We start from the raw sequence: 19,119 nt of genomic DNA, 5'->3' as shown, positions 1-19,119 counted from the left end.
AATCTCTGGGCACCCCAAACTCCGACACACAACACGCTGCCCAGCAGCCAGGCAGCCCTGCTGCCCTGGGGAGGCACTAGGTGCTCACATTTTGTTCTCTGTGCTGGGGCGACACTGGTTAACACAGTTGTGTAGGTTTCACGTGTACGATTCACATCAACTGCACACGGCGCTGTGTGGTTAGCTCCCACGGTCAAGTCTCCTTTCCTCGCACGGATTTGCCCCCCTTTACCTCCTCCTACCTCCTCCACCCCCTTCCCTCTGGTGGCCACCAGCCACGCTGGTGTCTGTGTCTCTGAGCTGTCCTTTGCACGATTCTCTTGTCTGCACCCGAGTTGCTTTCCGTTCTACACCCCAGCTACAGAACAGGGCGGGCGGACCGGGGGACAGGTGGCTGAGGGCTGCAGGCGGCCACCCCCAGGGCAGAGCCGGGCAGGGGTCCCCACTTCTGCAGCCCCTCAAGCTCCATGCTTCAAGCCTCCACTGCACAAGAGGCCGACGATAAAACACTCCCCAGGAAGTAAGATTATTTGCACAGAAATGAACTCCATCTGACTTCGGTAACCACCATAGAATTTAGGAAAAGCACCCGTCCTGTGGAGCTGGGAATCGAGGATGTTAAAATGATTTCTCCCCCTAAATAACGTGTCCCTATTTTTTTTTATTGCATGTGCAGTATCTTTGGAGACCAGATGTCTCCATGCATGCATGCTTCAGGCAGGCTCCGAGCGCCCTTGAACTTGCAGGCATGGGGTGTGGACAAGCATCCCTGTGGCCACACCGTTTGTGAATCGACCTGGTGAGGTCATCCTGCAAACTATTTGAGTGGCCTTGCTTGACTGCCGGAAGCTCACCTGCGAGGCTCACAGGTTCCCCTCCGGGACAGGTTCTTCTCCCCCTTCTGCTCAGAACAAACTCTCAGTTCCTTCTCACTTGTGTCCCCTGAAGATACAGCAAAGTGACCGACACCCTCCTTTTCTCTCTTTTGTCCACACGGACCTGCCATGGAACCCCATTCCCTTAGCGCATGGGCTACACCATTTTCAGCGCCGTCCCGTGAATGCAGTGCAGCAGGTGACGGATGAGCAGAAAAGGTCGTGCTTAAATTTAGCATGAAATCCATAATTAGCGTGACCTGGCGCCGGGTGGCGGGCGAGATAAGCCACCTCAGGAATTCCGGAGAGACACCCTGAATTGGGAGAGGTGGGGAGGCTCTGCCCATGCAAGGCGCAGGGCCTGTTTGACCTTGGGAAGTCCTTTTTCTGCTTTTGTCTGGCCCTCGCGGTTGCATTGGGTGGGGGTGATGGCCGCCCCTGCACACCCTGCTCACGTGTGCAGAATAACAACTAGGGGAGGCCATGCCGGTGCTGCAGGGGGATGCATCCCGTCTCCTGTGGGCTCCTCCGGGAGACGAGCGGATTTGCATTCTGAGCCGGGGGCGGCTTCGATCCAGGATTTTCGCTGCCGCCAGCAATGTAGATCCCTCGGAGGAAAGATGGCGTGGCTCCGTGTTGGAAATTAAAATGCCTGGAGGATGGGGTTTTAGGTGTCTCAAGGTGTTGGGCTTCGTCCCACCTGGGAAGGGGTTCCTTTGGCGGTTAACCGGAAGGTAAGGAAGACATGGGCAGAGAAAGCAGCAACGTCTTGCCATCCCGTACGTCCATAGTCCCAGGTGCTCCATGGGGCACTGTTGATACTTAAGGCCATGTAAGTCTTTCCCTTGGGGGGGGGGGGCGGGTTGTTTGGGCGCAGGGGTAGGTTTAGCAGCATCCCCGGCCCCCACCCACTGGACAGCAAGACCCCCACCCCCTCCAGTGTGAACCACAGAAACCCCATTCCACGCTGGCCAAACAGCACCCCTGGGAAATCAGGGCTCCGGCCACCACTTCCGAGTGTGCCCGAGGAACGCCCACCTGCTAACAGCTTCGAAAAGTCCTTTCCCACGAAAATAAGCCAGATCGGCCGCATTTTCCAATGTATTTCACCTCGTGGTGGAGGACACAATGGTATCTCCCAGGGCTGGCCTTGACCCAAAGGAAATTGGGGAAGTACTGTTCTCACAAACCTTCTTGGGCTGTAGTTTAAATACCCATGACAAGCACCTGCCCAAATGCCTCCCTGGCCCAACTACAGGCCATGAAGTGTTTGTTTGAAAGCCTCCAACGACTTCCCTGTGAGTGTAAAATGCTCACTTAGCACACACAAGTGCCATGGAGAGTTATCACTGTGCATCTACTTAAAGTGCTCTATCATCTACTATTTCCTTGTCTGTTTGTCTAGAACTCTATCAACTTCTGGTGATGCACAGTGACCCAGCATGGCGTGCCTTGTTTCGCCCATGTTGTGTACGCAATGAATAATTTGCTGAATTATTTTTTAAAGATGTTATTTATTTATTTTTAGAGAGGGAAGGGAGGGAGATAGAGAGAGAGAGAGAGAGAGAGAAACATCCATGTGTGGTTGCTGGGGACCGTGGCCTGCAACCCCAGGCATGTGCCCCGACTGGGAATCGAACCTGCAACACTTCATTTGCTTAATTATTGATGAGTTTGTGTTTCTAATTCTCTGAGTAGTTGATCCATTTTATAGGTGAGAGGCTGGGAAGACCTGGAGCATTCAAGTTAGTTTTGTTTATGACTCATTTACATCCTGTTACAAACACAGGTGTATTGGGAGAAGTATTCAAGTCTCCTGAAGCAAGAAAGGAATACTTAATGCCAAAAAAATACTGTAAGGGGAAATTCCACCAGGTGGGGGTCCCCCTCATCAATCAATACCAAGCAATTCTCAGAAACCAGCTGGCTGGCCTACAACTGACCTTGACTCTGACCCCATGTGCCTGGAGATGTTCTGGCTGACACCGCTGAGAAGCTCCGTACTACAACATGCCCGCCCCCCCTCCCCCATCCATGTGCCAAGGGCAAGCCTAGGTCATTGCCTGTGACTCTGAACATGAGCCGTGGGCCACAGCTTCCCCAGGATCCCTTCTTGGGTTCCATGCACTTGCTACAAGGGCTCAAAGACCACAGGGAAACATCTTTCTTATTGGCTCACTGGTTTGTCACAAAATCGGTGAGGTGAGGAAGAGCCCGCGGGAAGAGGTGCACGGGGCAAGCTATGCACAGCGGCGAGGGGCTTCCATGCCCCCTCGGGGAGCTCCCCTGGCCCCGAGTCACCACCTGTCCCCACGCTGGAAGCTCCGCAACCTCTCCATCTGGGTTTGTTTTTTTAAAGATTTTTATTTATTTATTTTTAGAGAGGGAAGGGAGGGAGATGGAGAGAGAGAGACAGAGAAACATCCATGTGCAGTTGCTGGGGGCCATGGCCTGCAACCCAGGCATGTGCCCTGACTGGGAATCGAACCTGGGACGCTTTGGTTCGCAGCCCGCGCTCCTCCATCCACTGAGCTACGCCAGCCAGGGCTTCTGTCTGGGTTTTTACAGAAGCTTCACGACTAGGTCACGGCGGCTTCAAGCGCCGGCCCCTGGTGGCGAATGCTTTAATGCCCAGCCCTCCTCTCCTTCTTGGAGCTCAGGAGGCAACTGAAAGCCCTGACCCTCTTTTTCCAGGGCGCGCGCCCCTCACCACAAGCCCCCCCCCCCCGTCCTTACTTGCTCCCAAAGTTGCCTCGTCGCACGCAAACACCTTGATTGTTCTCACCACGTCAGGAACTCCCAGGATGTTCGGGACTCGGCAGGAGAAATCGTGACAAAGACGACATCTATCTTTTTCATTCGAAAGGACCACGTCCCATCGTGCTCGGAGGACAGTGTGAGCAAGTTCTCAATGGGACGTGCTCGTGAGCTGAGGCTTCACGCCCAGCATGCAACCCTTCCGCCTGCCGATGGGGAAGGGGCGCTTCTCCTCTGGTGTTTGTACAAGTTCGTGCGTTTCTTTAAAACGGCATTTCATGCTTTCATTACAAAAGGTGCACCCCTGTGTCTATTGTTAAAACGCAGAAAACATACACGGGTATGAAGAATAAATTAAAATGCATCTATCGCTTCACTACCTAGAGATAAATCTTTATTCAAACTTGGGTGTGGGTCCTTCTGGTCTTTTTTCACTGCATAATTTCGACATAAAAAACCCCAGAAAAGATTACATCATAGAACATGTCTTTGTTGAGATCAGTCCTGACTGCATGCTCTCCTAGAAAATGGGGGGACATTGCATTTAAGGAAAAAGGTGTAGCCTATTTTGGGATTCCTTCAAACCTTGACACAGGGCTCAGCAAACTTCTTTAAAGGGTCAGAAGGTCAACATTTAGGCTTTGAGGGCCGTACGCTGTCTATCGCAACCACACACCTGTGCTCTCACAGCACAAAAAGACGCAGACAGTGCATAAAAATAAATGAGCGCACTTGTGTGCCAATAAAACTTTATTGACAAAGGCAGGTGGTGCACAGGTTCTGGCCCATTGGTTGCAATTTGCTGCCTCCCGCCCTATAGGGGTCAATCTCGTAAGGAATCTTGCACAAGTAATAAAACTCCAGAAATAACACAGCACTTGTTATCTAACAGCTAGAAGGGTTTCTGTCCTGTAATGACAGCGACAACAAAAAAATACAGCATCAAGGTCAAAGCCTGTCCAGTCTGTGGCTGAACAATCATTTGGTGAAACGTCTCGTCGGGGAGAAATACGGTGTCTCTGACGTGCTCTCCCTGCCGCTGGACCACGCTTCCCCACGTGCTCTTCCTCGGACAGGCCCTCCTCTGCAGAACTGATGGCACCGTGACCCCTCTGTTCCGGCCTTCGCCGGCTGCTTCCCACGTTATCACCGCTTCTGCCACTCCGCACATCTCTTCAATAGCTCCCCCCCCCCATGAAGCCCCCTCCGGCTTTTCCAATCCACCCGTTTCCTTTCCACTAACCCCAGGTTCGACCCGCCGCACGTGGCTGGCTGAATCTGTTTCTAAGGGGGCATTCTGTGGTCGGGCGGTTTTCTTCAAGGATAGTCGCTGAGCAGATCATCAGTGATGCCGGTTCCCTCGCAAGGAGTATCTGGGGGGGGGGGGGTTCCCTTCCTTCCTTTCCTCCCTTCCTTCCTCCCTCCGTTCCTCTTTTCCTTCCTCCCTTTTTTCTTCCTCCTTCCCTCTCGTTTCCTTCCTTCTGCCCTTTCTCCTCCCTCCTTTCCTTCCTTCCTTCCTTCTTCCTTCTTTCCTTCCTTCCTCCTTCTTTCCTCCCTGTCTTCCTTCCTTTCTCCCTTCTTTCCTTCCTCCTTCTTTCCTTCCTTCCTTCCTTCCTCCTTCTTTCCTCCCTGTCTTCCTTCCTCCCTTCCTTCTTTCCTTCCTTCCTTCCTCCCTCCCTTCATTTTTTGAAGTGTCCCATTTGTCCCTTACTCTCTATTTGCAGATTGTACACCTAAACAGACTTTCCACTCAGCAACCCCAGAGAGACACTGTTGGCAACGCCACCGTCCATCTGGTCACCAGAACGTCCCCGCCGGTCTCCCGGCCAGGTCTGCACGCCTGCCAGTCACCTGTGGCCATGCTCCCCTAGCCCCACACCAGCACCGGGAGGGGTGCACACTGCTGAGCGCCACCCACATTCCACCGAGCGCTTCAAACGCCCCTCCTTGCGGCGTCTCCACCCCACCAAGCCCCACGCTGTCGCCAGTCATCGGACGGGGCCCACAGGAAGGCCCCTCCCTGGCCTTGAGGAGGGCAGCAAGGGCTCTAAGACCCTGTGTCTCCACCATCCCTCTTCCGAGTTGAGACTCTGACTGACCCTTGGCATAGGTCACCCTGTGAGCTCTTTCCCCTTCCCACCCGGCCTCCTCCCTTCCCCTCTTGGGTGCCCAAGCACCCGGCCCGGGCTCTGCCCCTGGGAACTCTGTGCTTACAGTGAGCACTGCATCCGTCAGCAGGAGCTTTCTGCCCCCTCCCAGCAAGGCCCCCACTGACCCCGGGGGGGGGCCATCCTCACACACACACGCACGCTGAGCCCAGGCACCACACATCAGCAGTAAGAGAACTAAAGACCGTGCATTGAATGAGCACGACTGTCATCACAGACATCCTGTCCAGTTTCCCAGACAGGGGCGAGTAGGAGTCATCTGGCACTCGAACTAACCCAGCGTTCCTCAGCCGCATGGTGCCGCTGCCCGGCTCCCCGGCGACGCCGAGGGTAGAGTCTCCACAGACTCCTACCCTCACCTCTGCTCCCGGATCGATACCGTCAGAATGGGCCCAAAAAAATACAATCTTGACCTGCTTACGCAGCATCGATCAGACCTCCCGTAAATGCATTCAGAACCATGATGCGGAATAATGCATGAAACAAAATGCCAGTGTCTGCACCCGGCTCAGGCCAGAAACGGACTTGGGGGCGGGGCCCCCCCAGCCAGGACATGCGGTGCCTTATCATGGGGGTGGCAGTTCACAGAGCAACACACCCGGGTGCTCAGACAGGTGCCTGCTAGCCTGCAGCCAGAGCGGGCTGACCTGGAGCCCAGGAAGGATCTGCATGGAGAGTGAGCGCACGCCAGGGCCCGCTAATTGCGTGCACAATGATGAGCAGGGATCATCTAAATGCTCCCCTTGTAGCGGGCGGTGTTTCGCATCTCGGCGTGCGGCTGCTCCGCGCGTGAGTGGCACTTGAGAGCTGCGGCGATGATCTCCACGTTTCATGAGTGATTAGCCGTGGCGTGCGATGTGCCTTTTATTTGCTGCTCTTCAGCACAGAGGACGGCTTCTCACATACTGATTATCCGGCTGCGTGGCTCTCGGGAACGTCAGAAGCCGGAGGGGTTGGGAAAGGAGAGTGATTCCGGGAGAAAACGTAACCCACGCTGCCGGAACGGGAGCAGCCCTTCAGAACCTTCTAGATGCAACTATATTAAAATGTTGTTGTGACTTTGAGGGGTCAAAGTTTTCTTAACCAGGGCAAAGGATGGTCAATCCGTGACTGATATGTTGATAACTTTATAATAGAAAAAGTACATAATTTAGCTATAACTTGAACGATCAATAATCAACAAGACTGACCAATACCAACCACACTTGCTATTGTATTTTTGGCATAAAACTGATGAAAGTTTTACCAACTTTCATCAATACCAACAATATATACTTAGGGCACCTATAAATATGTAAATATATATACCAACAATATATACTTCGGACACCTATAAATATGTGTATACACACACACACACACACACACACACACATATATTGCAACAATACCAATAATATATACTTAGGACACCTATAAATATGTATATATATATATACACACATATATATTGTACGCATTATATGAATACATTCTATAAAATATTTTCTGTTAGTAACATATGTACATATTTCTGTGCATGTGTATAAATTCCAACACAAACAAAACCCAAAGCAATCAATGGGAAAAAAAAAGAACAAAAGCAGGAAGTTCTCAGAAAAAGGACAGTTAATGGCTCATAAATATCTGAAGACATATTTGATGGCAGCAGTAATCAGAAGGCTGGAGATTAAAATAGCAACAAGGCATTCCCTCAAAGCAGGAAGATGAGTGACAATTCTGCCCATCCCCGCTGTTGGGCGTTGGTTCCCACGCCACACGGGACGGGGACAGAAAACCGTGCCTGCCTCCTGAGGCCGCAGCCTCCTTCCTAAGTACGAGACGCGTTCAGGAGGCGTTCATGTCTGTGTTCAAAGTGACTCCAAACAGGCATCTCCCAAACAGCAGGAGATACAAACAAGGTGCATTTCCGCCCATCGAGAGACAAAGCCAGGTGTCGTTGGCCTTCATGCCATGAAAGTCCCGGCCAGCAGATCCCGTGAATCAACTGGAGGCGCACTCACGGGCAAGAGCTCTCACGCCAACGGGGGAAAACTGCTCCCAGAAGGATGTGCCCAAGACAACATGTCTGCAAAGTCTGAGAGTCGTGCAGACCAGGTCTGCACACAGTCCCTCCACACCTCGCCCACAGCCTCATTTTATAGGTACAGAGACAAAAAAAAAAACAAGTAAATAAAGACCAAATGTATCATCTAGGTTTTTCTGGGCGAGGGCAGGATGGGATGGAGTGGGGAAAGTGTACAAAAGGCATGTGGATTGTGTCTGTCAGTTCCTGCTGTTACAGATGATGGGTATCCACAGATAACTGGAAGGGTGGGTGGATGGATAGATTGGATGAATGATGGATGGATGGATGGATGGATGCATGGGTGGATGAATGATGGATGGATGATGGATGGATGGGTGATGGATGGATGGATGCGTGGGTGGGTGGATGGATAGATTGGATGGATGCATGGGTGGATGAATGATGGATGGATGGTGGATGGATGCATGGGTGGGTGGATGGATAGATTGGATGGAGGATGGCTGATGGAGGGATGGATGGATGGATGCATAAATGGATGGATGGATAAATGGATGGAGAATGGATGGAGAGATGGATGGATGGATGGATAAGTGCATGACTAAACAGATACATAGGTAGATAGAAAGATACATAAATTGACCTTGATTTACCTATAATTCTCTGAAAAGAGCCATTCAACATTTCCCAGATACTCGCTAGGCATAACTATGTGCCAGACTCGGTTTCACGAAAGATAATGAAGCCACTTCCTTCGTCTCAAGACAAGCAGTGCACACCTAGGGACCGCCCCGTGCCCTCAGTTGCTGCCAACAGCCCACCACCCTGCAGCATCAGCTCCATTCCCGCCCAATTAAATACGTGCTCCACAGTGAAACAATTAACTTCAGGCCACGTTAGGCTCGATGAGAACGGAAAGGCGGCTGTCACGCCAAAGTGAAAAGCGAAATCCCAAAGAAACCACAGCCACCCCTTTCTTCCCGCATCCTTGTCAGGTGACATCTCTTCATTGGCATGGATCTGAGCGAGGCAAGGGCTTCGATGAGAAGTCAGCCCCCAGGAACTCACTCCCACACGGGTGGTCTGGCATGTGGGGACCATCAGTGCACACCTTTCCTGTATTCTCTTTTCTCTGTCGCCTCACAAGGTCATTCCAATGACCCGAATGCATACGCTGCTTCTGTGAGAGGAAACAGAAACTTGAAGAACACGCACAGACAGAGAGAGAGTGGCAGAGAGATTTTCAAAGAGAGGAAGCAATTAACTTCCTGCTCCGTGAACAAGTGTTTGCAAATGATGCTTGGGAATCTTAATGAGAAAGGTCACTTAACTCAAAGGTGTTAAGACAAATCTAAGCCAATAATACTTCTACAAATCTCATCAGCAGCCCTAGAATGATTAATCCGACAGTAAACACCCCAGAGTTATAATAACTTGATATTTTTGAGCTCCCACGTGCCTGGTTTTAAATATTTCCAAAAAAAAAAAAAAAACAAACGGCCCTTCCACCAACACAGCACGAAGCTGCCGGCGATAGAACTTATTCATAATCATAGCTAATTCCATTAAATAAATTGTGTTTCCATCCGGAGGCCTTGGCCCGTGGCCCTCTGTGTAAACATAATTGCAGTGTCGTGTTTTATTTAGATAACTGACATTCTGACCGACAGACACAACGCTGCTTTTTTTTTTTTTGTCGCTCATGAAAGTTTATACAATTTACTCTTAGCTCCGAGGCTTATGGAATCTTGACGAGGGGACTTATGAATAATAAGAAGAACAGCGCAACGGGGAGGCGGGGAGCGGCCCGGAGGTCACGGTATGATGGACGACACTCTCCGGTGGGAGGCAGAAACAAAGAGACGCCGTTCTAAACCAGACAGCAATGAGTTTCCCGTCGCACACCGGTATCCGTAACTCTTTCGCGGGCCACCTCTCATCACTCGAGCGTTAGAATATTGGGAATGGCAGTCACACGAGCTCTGGCACAAACACAGAACTATACGGCGTGCGTCATCCCAGACGTTGTTTTGTGGGTGCAACGTACACCCTTCTGTCCATGGTGAACCTACTAGAACAGTCTTTAAAAAAAAATCCGTGAATCCAAAGCAGCTGATTGAAAGTCAAAGGATTCCCCATTCACAGCATCCCTCCTCCCTATCCACGTTCTGGACTCAGTAAGAAAAAAAAGGTGTGCGTCGATGAAAATGTCGCCCTATTCGCATGGACACAGCAGATATTGGGGAGTGTGCTTTTTGGCCTGGGGCAATCTAGTACTGACCCCCCCCCAAATCTGAGCCATCCACCCAGTTGCAGCTGGCATTGGACCGAGGTACGTGCCTCTTCCGAGACTCCTTAACACCCCTCAGTTTGTGAAATCGGGGCAGAACAGCAGCTTCCCACGGGCTGTGGGTTCCAGGGAGGGAGGGAAGCAGATGAAGATGAGCAAGGCATGCTCCTTGCAGCTCAGAGAAGTCACCCCCTTCTCATTGGGGTGGGGGGGGACAGGGGGTGAGTGAGGGACAAACAAGAGGGAAGGAGGGGGGAGGAAAGAAGGAAGGGAGGGAGGGAGAGAGAAAGAAAGGAAGGAAAGAAGGAAGGAAGGAGGAAAGAAGGAAGAAGGAAGGAAAGAAGGAGGAAAGAAGGAAGAAGGAAGGAAAGAAGGAAGGAAGGAGGGTGGGAGGGAGGAAAGGAGGGAGGGAGGGAGGGAGGGAGGAAGGAAGGAAGGAAGGAAGGGAGGGAGGGAGGGAGAGAGGAAGAAAGGAAGGAAAGAAGGAAGGAAGGAAGGAAGGAAGGAAGGGAGGGAGGGAGGGAGGGAGGGAGGGAGGAAAGAAGGAAGGAAGGAAAGAAGGAAGGAAGGAAAGAAGGAAGAAGGAAGGAAAGAAGGAAGGAAGGAAGGGAGGGAAGGAGGGAGGGAGGAAGGAAAAAGGGAAGGAAGGGAGGGAGGCAAAAAAAGGAAACAGAATAACATAAAGGACTGCCTGTCCTCCCCACTAATGATGCCGCCCCACGCAAACCAGCTCCTCCGACACTTTGTAGGTGTTCCAAACCACGGCACACAAGCAACAGAGAAGCGAAAGGAAACACAGAGAAAGAGCTTACTGTGAGGCAAAAACGTTTGAAGAGTTGATGAACGGAAAACAAAAAACACGGAAACGGTGATTTATGGGGCTGATATTACTCGTTGAAGAGGTAATGTTCTGAGCTCCTGGAGTCATCACCACCATTATCGGGACGCAGAGAGGAACTCAGCGGCCTCTAAAGATACCTTTGTCTCTAAAGAACCACACCGCTGCATTTTTACAAACCACTGAATTAAGAGTAACTAATGCGCCACTCTCTGAATTTCAATGCGGATTTTACAGCCGGAGCCCCTATACATTTTAATCTGCTAGAGATGTACGGCTCTTTCTGCCATGTTATGACACGGCTGCTTCTTCCCTTTCGGCATCCCAGGAAACAGAAAACGATTCTTTCCGTAAGGTCCGCTAATACATTTAAATCCATGCAAACTTCTGCAGGGAAGGAAATTCTGGCATCCATGTTTTTTTCTTCCTCTCTTTCGTGTTATAAAGATCCTTCTTTAATTTGGGGAACAAGCACATCTTTTGGCTTCATGACCCAACTGTGAAGAAGAAAGGAGGCATGACAGGGGGAAAAGCCCGTGGCTACATGGCGCCTTGTTACCTGATTGATCGGGAAACTTGGGAACATTGATTAAGCACAGGATTCAAAATCTAGAGCTTCCATGTCAAGAATGTTGGCCAACAGAGTGTTGCGGCAACCCTGCCCCCTGCCCCCACCCCTGGGTACAGAACGGGAAAATGACAGATGAGATGTCGGCATTCTTGGGCAAAAGCAAAGCTGAGCTGGTGAATGAGAACCAGGTGGGAAACAGCGCAAGTGGCTCAGGTGAGCCAGCCCTGGACGGGGGGCTTGCCCTCAGGGGTCTACTGGCTGCTCTCTGCCGGCAGCCTCTCTCTCTTCCTTCTGCAAGGTCTGCGTGCATGGGACGGGGGGCCCCAGGTTGGCGCTCAGCGAGGGCAGTGCCCCCGGAAACTCGGGCGTGAGGCCATGATTCTGTGCGCGTCACCTTCTCAGCGGTGTGGTGGTTACCGGACAAGCACAACAGCGCTCTGGCCACGTCACAGTTTCTCTACGACGGCCTCTAAATTTCCCAGGGCCAGGGGGTGCCGTGTGGGCGCCCACACCATCTCTAACAAGCAAATCACTGGGGACGCAGACCGTGAATTATTTCTGCCAAGTGGGTTCCAGTGAGTGTGAATTCTCTCCCTGCCCCTCCACCCACGCCCCGCCCGCCGGGAGAGGCACCAGAAATCACTAGAGCTCCAGTACACCGTGAGAGAGGAGAAATTCGGAAATGCGATTGAGACAGCATCCAAACACATCAAATACTGAGCGAGAGAGCTGAGAGAAGACGCATTCCTATAAAGTGGCCACATCAAACATGACCACACACCGCAGGGGGAAATGTAAAAAAGACATAAATGAATGGAAATATATGTCGTTTTCATATTTTATGGGCTGGAAGATGAGGCGTGACATACGGTGGCTGCCGTCCCCAAATCGGCGTGTCCGTAGAAGCCAATTCCAGCCCCCGAGAAACCAAGCTGGGGTGTGTAGACATTGAGAAGCTGGTTCTGAAATTTATGTTTATTGTAAACACAGGCAAGTTTATACTATTTTCAGCCCTAGGATCATTTCATGTCCCGGGTCGTCTTTGTGCCATGGATGAGTCCCAAATTGGCCCGGATTAGCCACCAGACTCACTCGTGGAGCCGCGGTCAGTGGTGTTTTATTCCGCCATCCGTCTGGCTTTGCCGCTAGGCAAGTGTAACTGGGGATATGACATCTCCTGAAAAGCCAAACCCAGGTTGCCGTTGAGCTCAATCTTTTGCCATCTCGACGCCCGCAAGACCCGTTAATAGGTAACCTCCCTGGTCAACACCGTCGTGAGCAGAGGGAACCACAGCGCAGGGCGGAGAAACGGGAGCTGCTAGCATCGTCCTCGGGATAAAAAGAGAACCCCCGAGCAACGGGAGCAAGTCTTAGGGAGACGAGATAACGCAGATGAAAGAGAAGAAGAATCGGCTATTAACATGCTGCTCCTCGCCGGTCCCCGCGGCAGCTGCCAAACAGCTCGGGGTGATGGCTCAGGGTGCGAGGGTCCGGCCAAGGGAGAGAAGGCAGACTGACTGTCTGGGTCCGAGGCGGATGCGCTCTGGCCGCCGACGGGGGGTGGGCGAGGGGGGGGCCCAGGGAGAAGGGAGGGTTACGTGATGAAAGGCGGCACATGAAGGCACTTTCAGAAATGTCTAATCCTCCCCGGCGTCTGCTGTTGGCAAAACTCCCATTGCAGCAGCTGCCGGCCCGTCCGGCCTGGATTAATGTCCACTGGAGACAGAAACAACAAAAAAAAAGTCTGGAACCGAGAACGCCGAGATGCGGGCTTGAAGTCAGCTGGGGTCCAGGGGACGTTGGTTCAATGTCGCATGAGCCGAAGACCCACCCGTAGGGACCCAGACCCTGACAGTGAGAGCTACTGAAAGGCCTTCAAACACACAAACATGGAGAAATATGATCCAGACTACCCCCCTCCCCTCCATGGTGCAGCTAATAGATGTATTTTATCTAAATGATTTTGGGAACGTCTCATGATGCTGCTACACAGGAATACCATATCGGGCAAGGTCCCCATTCGGGTGGGTCTCCGGAGGGGTCCAGGGAGCAGGGGAGCGTGCGGTACATTTCCTGGGCATGTTGCACCCGGGCCGAGTTCGAGTCACCAGCTCCGGGTGCAGCCCAAGTCTCTGCATTCCTGGCGAGCTCTCAGGGGACGCGTAAGCGGCCGGGCCACGCGCCTGTGAGGGTCACAATCACCTGAGGTCATCGGGCAGAGACCCAGAATGAGAGCAAGATACGCTTAGGTGAGTTTCCTATTGCTGCTACAGCGCATGACCACGGCATCAGCAGGGCATCCGGGGGCTCCGTGAAACTCTCTGGGGAGGGTCTCACCAGGGTGGGAGTAAGGCGTCAGCCAGGCTGGGCTCCGATCCATGCCCAAAGTCCGTGGTCGGCAGAATCCGGTCCCTTGCAGTGGCAGGGTGGGGTTCCCTGCTGGCCTCCCGGCTGTCACTGTGGGCGTCCCTTTGGCCCCAGACACACCCCCAGACGGTCACTGCCTGCTCAGCTCCAGCTCAGAACAAACGAGACACGGGGCATCCTTCCTGAGTTTCTGCTTCTGTATCTCCTCTTCCTCCTCCCCCTTCTCCTTCTTCTTCTCCTCCTCCTCCTCTTGCATCTACTCAACTGACATGTCCCCCCTCCTCGCTGACTTTCAAGAGGTCAAACTATTAAATGAATCTTTCCAGATGACCCAGAACCACCCCCCTATTTCAGGGCCCAGGACTTGACTTGCATCTGCAAACCCCCTTTTCCCATGGACCGTCTCGTCGTCACAGGTCCTGGAGACCAGGGCCTGAGAATCCCTGGGGGACCCACTCTTCTCTCCACCCACCACAAGGCCCGACCACGTCATCTTGTGATCACCTCCCGGTCTGTGTCTCATGGCATCAGGGGCCAGGCGTGTGCTAGGCCTCCGAGTGTATCTTTCAAACACAGCTGCACCCAAACACGTGTGCACATGCACATGTGAGTGTACACACACACACACACACACATCCTCTCTTGGTGGATCAGTCGGTTGGGGCCGCCGTAACCTACGGCCACAGGAGCTCCAACAAGAGACATTTGTCTCCATCACTTCCATGCACGGCTGTATCCAAACGTCCTCTTCCTGCGAGGACCCCAGGCATGCTGGATGAGGGCTCGCCCTCACGACCTCATTTTAACTCAGTTGCCTCTTTAAAGATTCTACCCCCCAACTACGTTCCATTCTGAGGTCCCAGACACTCAAATTTCAACACATCAATCCTGGAGGACACAATGCAGCCCAAAACACGCGGGACCTAGCCACAGGTCCACCCCCCGTCCCTCGTTTCGGATGGCCTTTGAGCAATCACAGGCGCCTGTCCCAGTGTCTGTGATGCCGACCTTGCATTCCCACCGAGCACAGAACCCCATTTCCTTCCTCCCCACACTCCAGGCGTCTCTGTTCTTTGCTCTTACCCACGGGCTCCCTTCGGGTGGAGACCCAGGAGCAGAAGAGCTGGCCCAAGCTGAAACTATAAGGAGCCAAAAATGGGATTCTTCGCAACAGCCGTGAGACCTGAAATGTCTCCGGTTAGATAGCCCCGTCTGTTTCTTGAGGGGTGGGGTCATCCACACCTGAGCTACTCTCTGATGTCAGATTAGGGCACGACCTGAGTGACTAGCTCACACAGGAGCCAGGTGGATAGAGAGGCAGAGGAATTTACCTGCAAGTATTCAAATACAAAGGCCAATGGCAACCATCAGGAGTCTGTGTTGCTGTGAATGATGGGTAGATTTGCATAATCATATGGGGATTTTAGAGGCCGTGTCCCCACGCCGGTGTTGCTCTGTCCTTCCTGTTGAGTCTGCTGACCCACCGCGGACAAGTCAAGGGCCCCGAGCCGTTTCCCCGGAGTGCGATCCGACTGCCATGATTCCCTCGCTGTTCACACGCCGGCCTTGTGGCGAGGGCTGCCGTGTGTTTGGAGACAGATGGCGCGATTAGGGTCGGGGCACAGTGCGGGGATCCCGCCAGCAGTCCCCGGTCTCCGACCCTCAGCCCTGCTCCTTCGGAAAGGCGCCCTCGCCAGCTGTCCAAACCAGCCACTGCAGATTCAAGCACACGCACGGCTATCACAGTGCACTTGACCTCTGAGATTATCATACAGGGCTGACTTCATCCCTTAATCTTTATTCAGGTTAAATGAAGCCCGTTTAACACAACTAAAATAAATCTGGAGGAGGAGGGGGAAAAAAAAGCCACCTAAGTCTTACGATGTTTGTCACCGTGCAAAGTAATGTGACAGCTTTATTAGGTGCTCAGACAAGTGGCTCGTATAAAAGTAGCAGTATTCTCCTCCACGGAAACCAAGGACACGGAGGGAGGATGTTTATGGCACGGATTGTTAAGGCTGTGAAAAGAGAAGTTGTGTCATTCGACAAAGAGACAGTTTGCTGCGGAAGACAATATAATTTTGCGTAAGCTCAGCGCGGCTAGAATTCACTTGGCACTGCCGTGAGTTACAAGTCCATGTTATTTATGCCCACGCTGGCTAAATACCGCACCTCATAACCTCTTCTGACCTCATGGACGAGACGCAGACGGCTTCAGGGCACGGAAGAGTCACCTGCTCCCTGGTCCAGGTGTGCACACCTGGTTCGAAGCGCCGGGCTGTCTGTGCTCTGAGCCGGCAGTACCTGTGCACACCTGCTAGCACCCCTGCTAGGATGCTCACACAGCAATCTAATGACTGTGCCCTCCGTGCTTAGCGGTGGCATTCGGGTCTAGGTCTTCCTCTAGCTCTCCTCTTGGTTCCCATCTCTCTGTTCACTCACCTCTCTACCTTCAAGGCTACACCGAGCAGGTGTAAGCTACCAGAGAAACTGCCTTAAGGAAAATCAAGGAAGGGACCTCCACACCCAAGTCCACATTCCCGCCACGGGGACACAGAGACGGCACGGCTCCGCAGAGCTCCTGGTGGGTCCCCACCCCTTCTTACAGGCCGCGGCCTTTGGGACAGCTCGGAGCCACAAGACAGGAGGACTCCCCTGGAGAGACGCATGAGTGTCCTAGAAGCAGCAGTGTGCTCCTTAATGGAGCCGTTCCCCGCCTCACCCTGTAGTCACCCTCGTTGACATGGGACTGTGCAGGCAGCCGGGCGGGGCTGGAGACCAAGGAAAAGTGAGATTGTGCGGTTCCAGGACCAGGAAACGTGGCTCTGGGGGGAGTCTCTGGGCTGGTTAGGGAAAGGATGCGGACCCAGCAACTAGGGAGTGAGATGAAGGGGGGAATGAGAGAAGAGACAAGGTCTGTGTGGGTCATACCCTTGACCTTCATGGAGGGACCATAAGGCTGTCTTTCTCCCAGGTTATGCAGCCACTTAATTCTCCTAAAACTTTCAAGTGCACTAAATTTCGGAGGCGGCGGGGGGGGGGGGGGTTGACTCGAATAACTCAAGCATTGACAAACACGATTTCTTTGGAGAAACAAATACCCCTCCTTAGGAGGCGAAATCGGATGTCTTGAAAAAAACCCACTTCGTTGTCCAAACCAAACAAGCCCAACTCCTCCCCTTTTCCCTTTTGTCCCACTTTAATTACGATCATTCGGATTCCCAGTTATGTTGGTGGAACGCCAGGCTGTCAAAGGAACACTGTCCGCGGGCTTGATAGCCACAAAATGGGAATGTAAGAAACAGTGGATTGTGACAGCTACATCTTGCCCAGAATAGCAGCCAAGCCTCCGTTGTTCATTTCTGGAGGTTTTGTGGAAAAGGATTTTTTATCTGCAAAAACTATACGGCTCGGGCTAATCTCCGTTGTCTTTGTTGTCAGATGTTGTCGGCCGGCCGGGTATCTTAAAATTGCAAAGAGGATTAGAGAGCACTGGTTGTTGCACATACACGTTGAATGGTGGAAAGTTTTCTCTCTCCTGGGGAAGAGAAGGAGTCCCTGGGAGGGTATGTTCTGAAGAAACCCACGGTGTCTCCTATTTTCTGCCGAAATCTATGCTTCCTCTTTCCGTCGAGCTTCCCTTTTTGTCTCTCCCACAGTCCCAATCCGAATTCCACTTAGCCCTCAGCCGTGTTCACCAAAGGGGCTGGAGGACTGGAACTGAACATGTCCAAACAGCTTCCTCCCCAGAGGTGACATTCCTGTGTCTTGACCTTGGACAGTCAGTTCTCAGCATCATCTATTATTAATTGCTAATTAATATGACATTGCAATTAATAAGGACACCACCAGGGACACAGGATAGCGAGCCTGCCTAGGTTAGGATGCCAAATAAAACGCAAGTGAGCTGAAGTCCCCTAGTTCGTTTTTTTTTTTTTAAAGAACATTCATTTATTCCACTGAATGCATCCCAGCTGCTGAGATGCATAGAAACACTATACATAATAGAAATACATTACGGACCGTACAAAACGGCCCGTGGCTGAATACTGCGGATTTCACAGAGTTCCACAGAATGTTTAGGGACAGGTGTAAATGGATCCACAATGGGCTTTGTTCAATGAATGAGTCTGATCCTGTCCTGCAATTTGGGGGAGCCAGGGGATACATGATGCTCTGAGGTGCGACAGCAACTTCCTAGGGGAGACCCTGGGAGAAAGCTGAGCAACCTCACCCTTGTTTCCAGCCTCCTTCTCGGGGCACAGTGGGTTTATTTATTTTTAGGAAAATCACCTCCTACCACCCCAGGCACGTGAGAGAAGGGAGAATCCAAGTCTAGAGGCATGTGGCTCTCTGATTCTCTTTGACCCCCCTCCACCCCTGCCTTTACTGCTGGTGCATCTCCTCTGGCTGGGTCCCGCGTTGCCCCTTGGAGACCTCCCAGTGTGCTCTGTTTCGTGTTGGGCGCACTGACCAGCTATCGGGGTAACGGAGCAGATTCTTCTTCTGGGGCACAGATGTGGGCCGGATCCCCTGGGAGCAAAATGAAGCTCAACGGCTCACGGATTACAGGGTCTGTTTCCAAAGAATCCACGGTGTCCTTGTTCCATCGCGGCCACCTCGGTCAAGGTCACAGAATTCTCTTTCAAAAGGGCTCCACTCCAACGTCCACCACATTTTCCATTATAATAGCAATGATTATGTTCTCTTTTTTTTTTTAACGCCATCTAATCTCAGCGTGGCGATGAAAACCAACAAGAGACAATCAAAAGAAAAAAAATTAGCAAAGGATTTTAAGCGACGTTTGGTTTTCCTATCAGCGTTAGTATTTTGAGGTGAAAATGTGCACCTTCAGAGGTACTCACTTTTCATAAATCGGGCATGGCGACCGGACAATGCACATCAGACCGTGCACGTAACCCCGTGAGTATTTATAATCCTTTAGTCTAAAAGGGCAGCCGCCTCTTCACGCTGAGCGTCCCAGCTGGAGTCCCGGGTTGATGTGTTCCAAGATCACGGTTGGCAGTACATGCAGCCCCAAAGACGCATAAATTCTCAGGCTCACTACACAGCGGGTTTGCGAAGGTAAGGGCATACGGTTATGATGACCAAGCCTGCGCCTCCGGAGGTGTAAAAAGGAAACAAAAATGAAACACGTGGAAGAAGGAAGAAAGCTCCGGTGTTCATTCTGTGGTCCGTAGGACGGACCGACGGAAACTCGAACAGC

This window comes from Phyllostomus discolor, chromosome Y, assembly GCF_004126475.2.
Source record: "Phyllostomus discolor isolate MPI-MPIP mPhyDis1 chromosome Y, mPhyDis1.pri.v3, whole genome shotgun sequence".
NCBI lineage: Eukaryota > Metazoa > Chordata > Mammalia > Chiroptera > Phyllostomidae > Phyllostomus > Phyllostomus discolor.
Note: the sequence above shows the minus strand (reverse complement) of the source record.